The 12146-nt window shown below is 42.7% G+C and overlaps 1 protein-coding gene across 1 annotated transcript in view; it reads right to left on the reverse strand.

Moving 5' to 3' along the window:
- The window catches only part of AZIN1 (antizyme inhibitor 1), a 40902-nt gene extending 31329 nt beyond the window's left edge, over window positions 1–9573 (reverse strand). Inside the window, exon 1 of the mRNA XM_054984493.1 lies at window positions 9276–9573. The gene's annotated coding sequence lies outside the window, so the exon portion shown is untranslated. The remainder of the gene's footprint in view (window positions 1–9275) is intronic.
- Window positions 9574–12146: the final 2573 nt, after the last annotated feature.

Here is a 12146-nt window from a genome sequence, read left to right on the forward strand (position 1 = left end):
GGCTGTTGGATATGCACTACTTTAAAGAAAGCAAAAGGAACACTATTTTATTCTTATAAAGCTGACTATAAAAGCTTTACGTTCTATTTATTTATACATTTTTTTATTTATTGTGCTGTGGGGCTTAAATCTGCTTGGTATTTATCAGCAAGCTGTACACCCTTCTGAGAATTTTATCTAGAATGCTTTGAAAGACTGACTTTGCTTGCTTAACAGAATACTAGAAAACAGAGCACAGAATTATAGTTGTGTGTGACAGCACTCACATTCCCTACCCTCAAAAGGGCAGGGCAGGGCAGGGCAGGGCAGGGCAGTCTCATTACCTCTAAGTAGAAGGAATACTACAGTAAGCTCAATTTTCTGTTTCACTCACAGTAGGAAAGCATCCTGATTGATAGGTTATTGCTACTGGACACCTCATCTAGATAGGACTCCCTAGCTGTGCACATGGCTGAATGTTTTGTTAAATGGCACGCTGGCCTGAATGTTTAATTAAACGACCTGTTGGAGCAACCTAGATTTGACCATCATAATCATCTAGGCTAAGAGTATCCACTTCATGATGACAGATTAACATTCAAGGTGATGTCATTGTCTTATATACTTCTTCAATAGAAGCCTGCAGGTTGAAAGCTGCTGAAATAACTTGGCATGTGTACAATGCAATGCACACAGGCAACTGCTTACCTTACACTGGGCAGGCTAATAAGATACAATCCCTTAAGCACCTAATCAATTATGACTTAGAGCCGTTCTTGACCCAGATCATCAAATGGAAGGACAAAGATTCTGATGGCTGCAGTTCCGTTAATGTAAATTTTAAGAACTGTGAGCAATCATATGCGACTCCTCCAGAGGATGTAGAGGTTTGCAAAGGGAGGGCAGAAAAAATTTGTTTGGAATAAAACACCCTCTCTCCATTTTGGTAGGAATAAAAATAGTTTTGGAGAACCACTTTATCTCTGCAAAATATGCGTAGACCAGGATATATGAGAAAAGCCCACCTTTGACTTTCTAGGGCAGTGGTACTCACTTTGCAGCTCAAAGTGCCACATTTCCAATTACTAGCAACCAAAAGAGCCACATGACTACTTCATGTCCTATGGGTCACCTCACCAATCATGCACACAATAAGATGTAACTATTAAAGTGAGGGTGAGAGCTTCCCTCTCTGCCTTCCTGTTCTCTCTTCAGCATGAGGCACAGCAACTAAGATGAGAGAGAGATTGCCAGGGCAGCTAGAGGAGAACCAGCTTACTGTGGAGAAAGCAGAGTACTGCACTATGGCCACTTTACTCTTTTTGGGGTGGTGGTTTACTCTCTTCTCAGCAATCAGTTTGCCTTTCTCCTGACAGTTGTCCTGATGCTGAGATAAGAACACAGAGGATGCGAAGAAGGGTAGAGGACGTTGGAACTTTGCTTCCACCTTTGAAATGAGGCCCACAGCTCAGCAAGGCTCAAAACTTACCCACCCTTCAGATCCAGCAACAGCTGTTTAAGTTGGGAACCACCTGCCAACCATATGCACTTTCTTCAAATATAAAGTGGGTACCAACTGTTGGATCCAATTGCTCACTCTCCAGTCCTCAGAAGAGATTAAAGCTAACAGCTTGTTCACATGATCATTTCCTCAGGCAAAAGGAGAAGTATCAACTGATGTTCAGTTCCACTGCCTCATGAGGTTTATGAAGGGCAAACTTACTTCTGCAGGTCTCTCAGGAAGGTCACCCAATCCTTAGCCACCACTGCCCCTGACACCAGGGTACATACTAAGGCATCCACAACTGGAGTCTGAACATGATCAAGACTACTCTCAGAGAAAAGCACAGAAGACCAGCTCTAAGTCATTTGATAATGGCTTTGCCCAATTTTTCTTGACAGATTAAGAGAACTCAGGGGATGGAACTACCTTCTTCTTTGCTTTCAATCTGAGGAAAACTTATTTGACCTCACTGGGTTTAAACTGGAATTAGGCCTGTGGAGCTTCCTCTAAATCTTTTATTGAGCCCAAATCAGAAACCTCTTATTATGATAGTGAAGCTAAATTGCCCCTACTAGCTGTGCCACTAGTGGATGGTGGGTCCCCTGCTATCAGGGTGGTCTTGGATGCCTGTTCAATGGCTGGCCAGCCAAATGAAATGGAAATCAAGGGAACCTTGAAGACTAATCAAAACTTATTTCAACATATACTTCCCAAGGCAGACCTCACTTTTTCATAAAAATAATCCCAAATGAGTCCATGTGTAAGGGACTGTAACGGTTTTATACTTGATGTGAGAGGTCACAGATTTTGTCCTCTTATGGGATTGAATTACAGAGAGATAAATCAAAAGTCTACAAACAAGTCCCTTCCCACAAATTTCAGTGTGAAGCAACAAGGCAAGGAATACAGTGTGATACAGCATAAAGTACCACTATAATGTAATAAGAACCCATAAATTTAACTAAAAGTTGGCTTATGCTGACCTGTTACCAACTTTAGTGAGTTAGGAAATCCTAGTTTCTATTTAGGCCTGGATGGAAAGTTGTGTTTAATCTTTTGATGAGGTTTAATTCAGCACTTCCTTTAAACTTTTCACGTTTGTACAACAGTGTCTTTAATATGTATAACTGTGGATATAGGAAAATTAAAATGTTCCTCTCCCAGTTTCTGAATTTTTTTTAAGAGTCAAATTTGTGTTAATTTACTGTCACATAATAAGAACTGACCTGTTTGTCCAATGTAGGTAATGGAAGGGCAATACTGGCAAATGATAGCATATTTTAAATTGGATCAGATGCTTCTTGGATCTTCTCCCAGCATTATATACTGGGATGGTAGGTGATTATGAGGAGGATTTCTGTCACTTCCTACTACTGCTCTCTGTTGCTAGTTGCTGGGCTACTGCCTGATCAACCATTTATCCGATCCAGTCAAAAGGCCTCTGGGCAAGAGGTCACCCAAAGCTATATGAAGGGAGCTCAGGCCAGGAGAAGGACCAATCTCAGGGCTTACCTCTTCACCTGATGCTGTCTGTTACATATTTTCTCATTTGCAATGAGAAAATGTTTTTAAGGTAACATTTTACTCAAAATATGTAGTATGAAGGTTTTAATGGAAGAACCAACAACTACTGTGGTAATTCCTGTGTATACTGCGGACATACATAATGTTTTTTCAAGCATGTTTATTGATTAAATGCAACTAATTGTTTCCACAATCTATATGTAATGCATATTATAATATACAATTGCAGAGTTCAATATTTTCTAGATTGCAAAGTTTAACTATATCAAAACATGCTGCTAGTCCTATTATGACTATTTCAGACATTTCTGTCCAAGTAACTTTCTTCACTACAAAATCTGCATTTTCTATTCTCTCCAAAATGTCTGTTCTTCCCTCAGCATCCCCCTGCAAGCAATTTTTCCATAGCTTCTACATGTACAAAAATTTCACATTTAAAGGGGCAGAGGGCAATGTAACACTCTGTTATTTCCTGGAATGATTAGTATATATACTCCCCTATCTATATACTCTTTGGGCAAGTGCTTGTTTATTTTTGCTAAGTGACTCTCTCATTTAAAGGAACTATTATATAAATAGCCATTTTTTCATACACAAATGATATCTGAATTCTACATTACTAGTCATTATTGAACTGGCACTATCATACAGGTCTACAAATACTATATGAAGCACAATAAAATGTCATTCGTTCTAATATATATCAAAACAATCCTTACCAACTGATTATAATTTTTTTAAAAAAAATATTTTTATTGGATGGGTTAACATACAATCTACCAATCATTTTACAACACGTTTTCTCCATATATTGATATATGTAACCCACCCCTCCCCCTCCCCTCTTTTCTATGTTGACTTCCAACAGCACTATGACTCCTTTATTTCTTATCATTAACTCAATGTTACTTTTGTTCCTATAATTAAAGGCAAAGTTCTAGCTTATTCTCTATCATTACATTTCTATCATTATCAATAGACTACTCTTATCCTATCAGATCCCCTTTAATTCCACCTAAATTTGATTTTAAATTTCCCCCATTCTATAAAAAAAATTCACCTAACTTTATTCTCATAACTTATTATAAATTTTTCATAAGACATGTGTTATGGTCATACGCCATTTTATCAAGGAAATACTCAATTTTCTAAATTAACAAGTTAAAACCCCTTCTCTGTTCATTTCCCCCCTCAGGACATAAGGAAGGGTGGGAGCCAGTATAAAACTGATATTTTAAAATAATGCACAGGTAAATATTTTTATTATGCAAACCAAGCTTCTGACTTGCAGAACATACCCAGAATATACTGTTTACATGTGACTGGGAATAAGCCCCATTAAACTCAATAAAATCTGTACTCCTGAACAAGCATTCACTGAAATATTGTACATGTCTATACATAAAGGATTCAACTAAAACATGAGCTTCCACTGTAGTTCTGTAACTGAAATAAACAATTTCCAAAAAATCTAAATTTTTAAGCTAAAGGAAAAAATGTTATGGAAATTGCAGCTCTCTAACCCAATATGTATCAGTTAAATAAATGCATCCGTCAAAGTGCACCATAAGAATTACTTTCCAACTCTTCAGGTATAATTGCTATTTGACCCAGATTCATCATAGTCCACAATTTAAATTATAATATCCTCCGGTGCAAACAGAACAACTTAGGTGTTCTAATTTTAAGACAACATCTCAACATGTTAAAAGAAAATCAGCATCAACTAAGCTATAATTTGTAGCCAACTTACTTGAAATTTTATTGTGTCATGAAACACCCAAGCACAGTGGCAGTAGGTTTAACCCACTTACTAACCAAAAATATGTCATATTCCAGAAGATGTGTCAAAAAAATCATACAGAAAATGAGCACTGTGCCCTTTCCCCAAACACTGTTTGCTCTCTAAACTAAAGCATTACTTCTTGAAGCTTCAGAACCTATTGTTGCTAACTCTAGGGCTATTTTATAATGCAGTTAAATTGGTTTCTTAAGGAGAGGGGGAGGAGAGAACACACAAATTTAAGCTCCATCTCAAGCTATGTTTAATGCAGGAGTTCCTTACTAGCTGTCAAAGATAACCTTTGTGCATTGAAAGCACTAGGAATTCAACATTCCCTTTGGACCAGAGCAGCCAATCATTTGTGCAGCTTCTTCAAACAGCAGACCTGAATCTCGAAGTAAAGAAATGCTTCCATTGTGTGCCAGTAATAAGGCCCCTAGCTTATTTAAGAAGCAATCTTGGCTCTCTCCTGCTTTCTCCATCCTCCATGTGTCTGCATGTGTGTACACACACACACACACACACACACACACCCCTCTCTTCCGGTGGGTGTTAAGACCAGCTCAGAGTTGCCCAACAGGCAGAGGAGACAAGCGCCTGCTGCGGGCGACAGTCGCTCTTTTACTACACTGTAACTGGGCAGACAAGGAACGGGAGGGGTAGCTGGCGTTACATGCACTCACCACACTTGAAGGCATGTGGGGTGGGGGAAGCCTGTCGCAAGCCGCGGCAGCAACAGCAGCATTGTTCACACCGTAGCAGGAAGGAAAGAACTAGACAGGACCAGTCCAAACTGGAACAGACCTTCCTCCCTCTTCTTCCACCACCATTATTCAATACAAAACTCCATTAAGATGCCACCGCCCACAGGGCCAGAGTGAAGGGGAGCTCTTTTCTCTGCCCCAGGCAAAAACAGCGACTGGTAACTTCCAAACATATATAGGGACATTGCGGATGATCCAGACATAAGCTCAATTTCAGCTGCCACCATGACAATATACTTGGAACCTGCCAGTCTCCATTTTTACTTGGAACAGGATGTCATGACAGTTCCTAATAAAGTGTCCACACTGCAACAAACTAGACACCACATGTGACAGCATAATTTGTATTTCCTCTCCACCCAGGACTCTGAAGAGTACTAGAGGCAGGCCCAATGAGGGAGAAAAAAATCACACTTCCTTGATCCGCTTCTTGCTGGCGCCAAAATATTGAAGGCCTACAGTTCAAAAAGCCCCTTTCCTTCCTGTTTTACAGCCTGACTCAATGCCTACCCAGTCACATTTAAACAGCTATGCAATTTAGATGTCTTGCAAACACAGTAGTTGCATATTCGATTTTTAAAAGCCCACTCTGCTTCAAGATTGCATCCATCTCCTACTTAAATGCTGATTTTTCTGTACATCCCCTCAAAAAGCACTTAAAGAGTGTTAAAAACAGCGGGGAAGAAAACATGATAAAAATATACTAAATAAATAAAATAACTAATATTTCTTAGTTAATTCACAACCAAGGAGATTCAAGAACGGCATTAACTTAATGCTAGAAAAAAACAGGGATTCTAAACCATATTGTTATGATTACTCAGCTAAGGACAACTGTTCCATATTAACATGTATATGTAGCATTGGACATCCAAACTGTTGCTTTTATCTCTAATGTCATTTTCCACAGAGGAAAGTCACATCTGTATTCTGCCCAAAGAACTCAAAGCTACATTTATGGTCCCCTCCCCCTATTTTTTCTTCAGACAGTCCTATAAGGTAGATAAGGGTGGAGAAATAATAACCTTTGAATGCCTTTCAGTGAACATCCTCTTTGAGTGGGGATTCAGCCTCTATTTCCCCATATTTAAAGCAACATGCTATGCTTCATTTACAACCACACTATCTGTCAGAAATCTAACCAGCTCTCAAAATGTCATATCTCTAACCAATAGAATCTGCATGCCTCTGAGCACTCTCACACACAACACACACACATACTTCCTTCCTATACTAGAAAGTACAGGAGTCACCACTTTAGTCACCACTGTGACTAAAAGGATCAAGTTACCATAAAATTCCTTCTCAAAATTGGCAGTAAAGAGCGGTTTGACATAAGCAGCAGCCCAAGCTTGGTAACAAGTTAGAGGAGGAGAGAAACTAGTCTACAAGAACATGCTCAAGATCTCAAAATGGATTAGTTGCTTAATGAGCTTTAGCCCCTTACCCCCACCCTGACTCGCAATTCAGGGTGGATTTTCTCTAGTTTTGATGCATGGTTAGGAACTAAATGGAGAATATGACTTATACCTGTGACAGCCTATGCTAAACCAGATTGTATTTATTCTGTTTAATTAAAATTGTGTATATTGTGAAAGTGCCCCATAAACAATCAGGGATATAGAAGGAGATAGATTTTCACTCCAGTCAGACTGCAGTAATTAAGCAGGGACAGGAGGTCTTGTGTTACCAAATTCCTTGGCATCAAGGGAAAGGAAGCTTATTCCTAGCATCATGGGAAAGGCAGATGCATGAATTTCTATGATAAAGGGAAATTAGTTGATGGGAGGGGGGATGAAGAGAGGAGGCTGAGCTGCTGTCACGTTATGTGACATTATGCTCCATCACCAAGACCCCTCTGGCACAAACAATACATACAGGATGATCATGGCTCTAGCTATGGCAGGTATGTTTCTCCCAAGTGAAGCAACCTGGGCCCACATTTCCACTTCCTTTGATGATGCTGTATGCCCTTCCTATGTAACTTGGCAAAACATGACATATATTTTGTTATAGCAAAATAAAATGAAAGTCCAGTGTCACCTTAAAGCCTAACAACATTTATTTCAAATGTGACTTGCACAGCTCATATTGAAATAAATGTTAGTCTTTAAGGTGTCACTGGACTTTTGAGTTTCTATATTTTTTTCCTAGTACAGGGGTACCCAAAAGCAGCAATTGCACAGTCATCTACCTTTCCTTGGTCTACCACCCCCTCCCCCCCAGCATAAAACACAAGAGTCTGACAGCGGCCCCAAATGCTCTCAGGAAGGAAAAGCACCTTATGGGCCCACCAGACAACAATTCTACCAACACACACACACAATCTCGGGTGGGGAGAGAAGGTGCCTGGGAAGAGAGCTGCTGTCTTTGCTATGTCACCAACACTCCTCTCACACAGCTACAAGCCCAGGCCTGGCTGCCGGTTCCACGTCTCTCTAAACTCAAGGGAGGCTTCCCTTACTGGGGAAAAGACAGACCAGGGCAGACTAGGCTGACAGACGCCATTCCCCCTGGAGGCTGGCGGTTGACAAGTGTATGGGAGCAGGGGGCTTCCAGGAACGAAAAGGACTATTTTCTCCATGAGATTAAAAAGGGACCACCACCACCACCCCACACACACACAGTTCACCAGACAGGTCAAGGGGCTTCCCCCACAAGCTGTCGCCGCCTCCTCTCCACACATCGCCTCCGCCACTCTCAACGACTGCGCGTCAACTGCCGTGGCTTCTCACAGCTTATCGCTGTTCACTGACCCACTTCTGAAGCAGCCACCCAGGCAGCAGCCTCCCACTCCCCTCCACAGGAATCCGCCATGTTAGAGCAGTCGTCGAGCCTCTGCCATGTTCTTACGGGGAAGCGACGGCCATCCCCACGCCATCTCGCTACCCACCCGAGTCCTCTATCCCGCCCGCCCCTCATACATCAAGCACACGAAGGAGCCAGAAGAGCCTGCCCTCGTCACGGCAGCCCCTTTTCCCGCACACGCGAGCGTCCGCCATGTTAGAACAGAAGCGACTCCCTCGCCTCCCCTTCTCCCTCACTAACACGCCATTGACCTGCTCGGGCCGAAGCTCGGGGCCTCGTCGCCCCACAGAAGAGAAGAAGGAAAAACAGACTCGCAACCAAATGGGTTGGGGAAGCTGACACGGCCATTCACACACGAACCCTCCATTCTGGGTTTAGCGCCGCCGCAGAACAAGCGGGAAGGCGCTTGCCTTGGAGGGCTCCATCAAGCCCTCCATTGGGTCAGCAGTTTTAAACCCCCCCCCCCCCCGGGGCAGCCACAAATGCCTCCTGGGGAGTCTGACAAGAAGCATCCTTCCCACGTCTAATACTCAAGGAGGGAAGGAATCTAGACGTAGAGCTTCCGACAGCCTATAAACCAGATCAAGTGCTTCTTTTACGCCTTCTTTTAGCGCTGCTTTGTGGCGCGCCGATCCTCCATGGCGTTGCCCCGTGGCTTGAGACAGCGTCTCTTCCAGTGCCCCGCCGCCCTGATCGCCGTGCTGAAGGCGGCCAAGACACCTGCACCTTCCATTACTCAACACCAACGGTGCTAAGGACTCGTTTTTTATTATTCGGAAAGGAGCCTGTCCCTTCTCTACCGCGGTTGGGGCGTAAATGGCGGGATCTGTGCCCCTCGCCTCCCTTGCCAATGCGATTTTCCCAAACCCAAAAAACAACAAAACAATTTTTTTAATAGGAAAAGAGTACTCACGTGGGACAACGGCCCGAAAGATTTGGTAAATCGTCTTCTCTTTTTAGGCGGAATTTTTAAAGAGGGATGTGGGAACCTACAGCAGAAATACAGGAGGCAGCGGCGCCTTCCAGGGCCATAGGCTGCGGGCTCGACCAGCGAAAGAGCGCAAGGCTGCGCTGAAGCTGCAGGGCACAACCACGGGAAAAAAAAGAGACGGCGTGGGGGGAAAGAGTGAAGAACCGGGAAGGAAAGAAGCAGTTGCCGGGTGGCCAGAGAGGCGGCGAGAAGCGAACACACGAGACAGGCGAGAGAAAACGGCAAAAGAAGAGGAAGAAGGGCGGCTGGCCCGGCATTTATAAGAAGGGCTCGGCCAAAGGAGGGGCTCGGCGCCACGCGTCACAAGCATGCAAGGAAGGCGGTGCTTGGCTGGCCCGCATGCCTGTTTGCTCGCTGCCTTACAGCGAGGTTGAAGGCGCCCTCTCCTTGCGCGCTCGCTGCCTTTCTAACGTGCGTGTAAATTCTTCGGGGCGAAACGGGGATTGAGTGTGAGTGAGGACAGAGCCGGGCTGGTCCTTTTTCCGGCGTCCCAAATTTGCTCAGGGGCGAAGAGGAAGAGAAGGAGGGCTTGCCGTAAATTTCCTCACGGAAACGTACTCTGAAAGCTCGATTATATGAAGCAATAACGAAAAGAGCGGCTCTGAGAATAGCACCAGAGTGCCTTTCCTCTTCTTCATTGAGGAGCTGGAAGTTGACCGTATTCCATACTTGTAAGGCTGCTACGTGCCTTATTTTATTCTGTATTTTAATTTGTAGCCAACGAAATCGAAGTTTGGTGCACGAAAGCTTATGCTGGAAGAAAAGCTTGTTAGTATTTTAAGATGCTGCGAGACCCCTGTTCATTTTAATGAGGCGTTGTGCCAATAAATAGCCGCTGGACAGGCTAAATCCCAGTAGGTACAGCCTTTCCCCATCATGATTTCTCTGTGCTGCAAAATGCTGTACCTGTTGAATTTCTCCCTCGTATATAAGACCAGGGATGGTGGTTTTTTGCCTTTATGCAAACGGAGAGAGAGCTCCAGAAGAAATATTGTAGGCAATTCTGGTGTGTACTTTGTACAGAGAGTTACCTATCCAGTGTTTGCTGCCCTTGAATTTTGCTGCCAAACAACTGGGAGTCGCTTAGTCTGCCTTTACAAAAGAGCAGGAGCCTGTTCCTATAGCTGGTAAAAGCAAAGAGGTGTCTTAGGTGGGGAAGGTGGCATTTTTACACATAAGAGAGATTAGAGAGCAGGGCTTGTAGACCGATGACAGAGTACAGTTTCTAGGTTGGTTTGAGTCTCTGAAACTGCTGTCTTTAGAATTTAAATACAAAGCAAAGGTCCCTCTGAAGGCCTTTAAAATTGGAAGTAAATCAAATACCAGATTGGGGCTCTGGGGTGTTGGGATATGTGCACTAGCTCTCCTATGTAGCATATGTCTGTATGACTCCTAAAATTAAGGTTAGACATGCTAGAGAGGAGTGTCTTACAAGATAGCATTCCTTCTCATAAGCAACTGCTAAGGGGAGGTTAGCCGCTTAACAATGTTAAACAGAGTTACTCCAGTCTACTTCATTGATAGGATTGCACGGTAAATTACCTACATTTCTGCAGGTACCAGTGATATTAACATAGTAAAACAACACGTATTTCTATATTGATGGTTTAGACATCAGTGGCTTCCATCCCACAATCAGCCTAAGGAGTCTGGGGGAGATGACAAATTTTGCCCCTCCTGTTGCAGACACCCTGGAGCATTTTGGGCTGCAGCAGAAGGGAGAAGGAGAAGCCAAGATTTTTGGCAGGATCCAAGCCAAAGATTTCACATTATCTTTTCTTCTGGCTAAAACAAAGATTTAGGATTTCTTACTCATTACAGGTGTCTGCTGTCTTAGCAAAACCTGGGACCGCCCTCCCCCATTACAGGTATTAATGAGCTTAGCATAGCTTGTGAATCGTTTCTCTATTTTTCTTGATTAGAGTTGAATTTTATATAATTATATTTCATCCTGTGCTGCTTGCATTTCATGGTGTCTTGGCCCTGCAGTTTATTTTTTATACCCTCTGTGGTGGTTATGGGAGAGGGATAGCTAGGATGAAGCTCTAGGCTTTACTATGTTTAGGAATGTGTTGTATTGAAATACCTCAGTGTCGTCTGTACTTGGCAGCCAAGTCTTTGTTGGAAGGAGCCTTTCTAAAATGGCCCCTCCCTTACACTAGCCTCTGTTTATCTTTGAATCATCAAATGCCCACAATCTTGAGAATGGGTGACATGAGTGTATGATGGTTGGTAGCGTGTAAACTGCATGCCTCCATAAGTATCTTATTCAGATACTATAATAATATTGATTGTATTTATGAGATAAATTTAGTTCTGCTTTTCCTATATATTCAACTGAACTGATAAAACACAAGTGAAGGCAAAAGTGAAGGTTCCTTTATTTAACAGAAAAAGCAAAGTATTCAACAGAGTTAATGTAGACTGTTTCAGAAGATGAAGATGATGAAGAAGAGCATAAAGATTATGACCCTGGAATAAAAAGTGGAACAGGAAGATCAAGAACAGGACACCCGCCCCTTGAAGTAGTAGCAGCAGTAGAAATAGCAAAATCAAAAAGAGTCCAGTAGCACCTTTAAGACTAACCAACTTTATTGTTAGTTAGTTATAGTTGGTTAGCCTTAAAGGTGCTACTGGACTCTTTTTGATTTTGCTACTACAGACTAACACGGCTAACTCCTCTGCAGTAGAAATAGGAGATTTTATCCCTTTAAGCTGTCTCTCCACTGCAGCCCAGAAGTTGCATCTTTTCTCCCATGAGATTGAATACTTTGTAACTGGGCCCAACTAAAG

The sequence above is a fragment of the Eublepharis macularius genome, chromosome 7 (genome assembly GCF_028583425.1).
Source record: "Eublepharis macularius isolate TG4126 chromosome 7, MPM_Emac_v1.0, whole genome shotgun sequence".
Taxonomy (NCBI): domain Eukaryota; kingdom Metazoa; phylum Chordata; class Lepidosauria; order Squamata; family Eublepharidae; genus Eublepharis; species Eublepharis macularius.